The sequence below is a fragment of the Glycine max genome, chromosome 13 (assembly GCF_000004515.6).
Source record: "Glycine max cultivar Williams 82 chromosome 13, Glycine_max_v4.0, whole genome shotgun sequence".
In the NCBI taxonomy this organism is placed as follows: Eukaryota; Viridiplantae; Streptophyta; class Magnoliopsida; order Fabales; family Fabaceae; genus Glycine; species Glycine max.
This window is the reverse complement of record NC_038249.2, coordinates 2,106,347-2,108,934: the sequence shown is the minus strand read 5'-3', so window position 1 is coordinate 2,108,934 and position 2,588 is coordinate 2,106,347. Positions and strand designations below refer to the sequence as shown.

At 25.2% G+C, this 2,588-nt stretch overlaps 1 non-coding gene across 1 annotated transcript; it reads right to left on the bottom strand.

Annotated features, from left to right (window-relative positions):
* Positions 1-1,980: 1,980 nt before the first annotated feature.
* Positions 1,981-2,091, bottom strand: MIR4364A (microRNA MIR4364a). The gene has a single exon (NR_048683.1). It is a non-coding gene; the product is annotated as a microRNA MIR4364a (primary transcript).
* Positions 2,092-2,588: the final 497 nt, after the last annotated feature.

The following is a 2,588-nucleotide window of genomic DNA, read 5'->3' as shown; positions in this document are numbered from 1 at the left end:
CACCCCCTTTCTTTTGTTACTCTCTTATTCCAAAAATTAGTTTTTAAAAGGGTAAAATATGTTTTTCATCTTTGTAAAATTGACAAAGTTAGTCCCTCTAAAATTTTGGGAATTGCTAGGGGCACCCAACAAGATTGTTGGTGCACCCAGCTATTTTTTAGAATTCCCAAAATACCCCTTAATGTTTCTGCGGAAGAAGGGTTCTTCCGCAGTTAATGTTACAACTGTGGAAGAAAAATCTTCTTCCGTGCCATCTCACGGAAGAAGGTTCTTTCGTAGTTGTAAATTACAACTACGGAAAAATCTTTTCCGTGAGTTCTTACGGAAGAACACTCTTCTTCCGTGCCATCTCGCGGAAGAACTTCTTTCGCAGGAAGCCACGGAAGACCTTCTTCCGTAAGTTAATTTTTTTTTTTTCGATTTTAAATTTTTGGATTATTTTGTATTTGCCTATGTTATTTTGTATTTTGTATTTTACTATTACAAAATTTATTGTATATTTAATTCGGGTTATTATTACAAAATAAAAAATATTTATTTAATATATTAAATTTTGTAATAGTAAAAAAATTTGTGAAAGTAAATATTTTTTATTTTTAAAAGAATATACGGATTAAATATTTTTTATTTAATCTAGGCTACTATTATAAAATTTAATGTATACTTAATTTGGATTACTATTACAAAATTTAATGCATTAAATATTTTTGTAATAGTAACCCGAATTAAAGCATTAAATATTTTTTATTTAATTTGGATTACTATTATAAAATTTAATGCATTAAATATTTTTGTAATAGTAACCATAATTAAATATGCATTAAATATTTTTTATTTAATTCGGGTTACTATTATAAAATTTAGTGCATATTTAATTTAGATTATTATTACAAAATAAAAAATGTTTATTTAATATATATTAAATTTTGTAATAGTAAAAAATTTGTGATAGTAAATATTTTTTACTTTTAAAAAAATATATGGATTAAATATGTTTTATTTAATCTGGGTTAATATTATAAAACTTAATGTATACTTAATTTGGATTACTATTACAAAATTTAATACATTAAATATTTTTTATTTAATTCGGGTTACTATTACAAAATTTAATGCATGAAATATTTTTGTAATAGTAATCAGAATTAAATATGCATTAAATATTTTTTATTTAATTCGGATTACTATTACAAAATTTAATGCATATTTAATTCGGGTTATTATTACAAAATAAAAAATATTTATTTAATATATATTAAATTTGTAATAGTAAAAAAATTTGTGATAGTTAATATTTTTTATTTTTAAAAAATATACAAATTAAACAATATATAGGTTATTAGCACAAAGTTATAACCAATTGGGATAATTTCTAATGCATATTTAATGCGCATGTAAATTTAAATAATAAATTTTATGATAATTAAATTTGATATAAATTTTTTTTAAAATAAAAAATATTTATCATCACAAATTTTTTACTATTACAAAATTTAATATATATTAAATAAATATTTTTTATTTTATAACAGTAATCCGAATTAAATGTACATTAAATTTTATAATAGTAACTTGGATTAAATAAAAAATATTTAATGCATTAAATTTTGTAATAATAACCCGAATTAAAAAAAATATATTTAATGCATTAATTCGGGTTATGTTTACAAAAATATTTAATGCATTAAATTTTGTAATAGTAATCCAAATTAAATTTTATAATGATAACCCAAATTAAATAAAAAATATTTAATTCGTATATTTTTTTAAAAATAAAAATTATTTACTATCACAATTTTTTTTACTATTACAAAATTTAATATATATTAAATAATTTTTTTATTTTGTAATAATAACCTGAATTAAATATGCATTAAATTTTGTAATAGTAAAATACAAAATACAAAATAATCTAAAAATTTAAAAATAAAAAAAGCAAATTAACTCGCGGAAGAAGGTTCTTCCACAGTTGAAAATAACAACAGCGGAAGAACCTTCTTCCGTGCGATCTCGCGGAAGAACCATCTTCCGTGGCTTCCTGGGGAAGAAGTTCTTCCGCAAGATGGCACGGAAGAAGGTTCTTCCGCAGTTCAAAATTGCGTTTTTTAAACAAGGGCAGTTTTGTCCTATCACATAATTGCTGGGTGCACCAGCAATTTTGCTGGGTGCACCTAGCAACTCCCTAAAATTTTTCATCCGTTTTTTGTCCTCTTAAAATTTTAATGTCATTTTTTGGCTTGCAACTAGGTTCGGTTATATCTGGGCATGTGCCTGATGCCTGTCCACCAAAAATTGAACATGTGTGTAGCTATGTTCATTCTTTCTCTTTCACTTTCTCTTTCCTTTTCTCTTCTATGCTGATCCCCTTCTCCTTTCCACCCACACGCCTCTTCCTTTAGGCACCCTTCACCACGAGCCTTCATTCCCTCCAAACCACCAACATCCTCATCCACCCAAAACTCCATACTTTGTTAAACAATGTTGTCAATGACGATGATGATGAAGCCATGAATGAGTTCTTCTTGCTATTCGTGTTGATAATGCAGAAGGTTAAGGAAGCGTGCTTGGACTCCAACAAGCTCATCGAT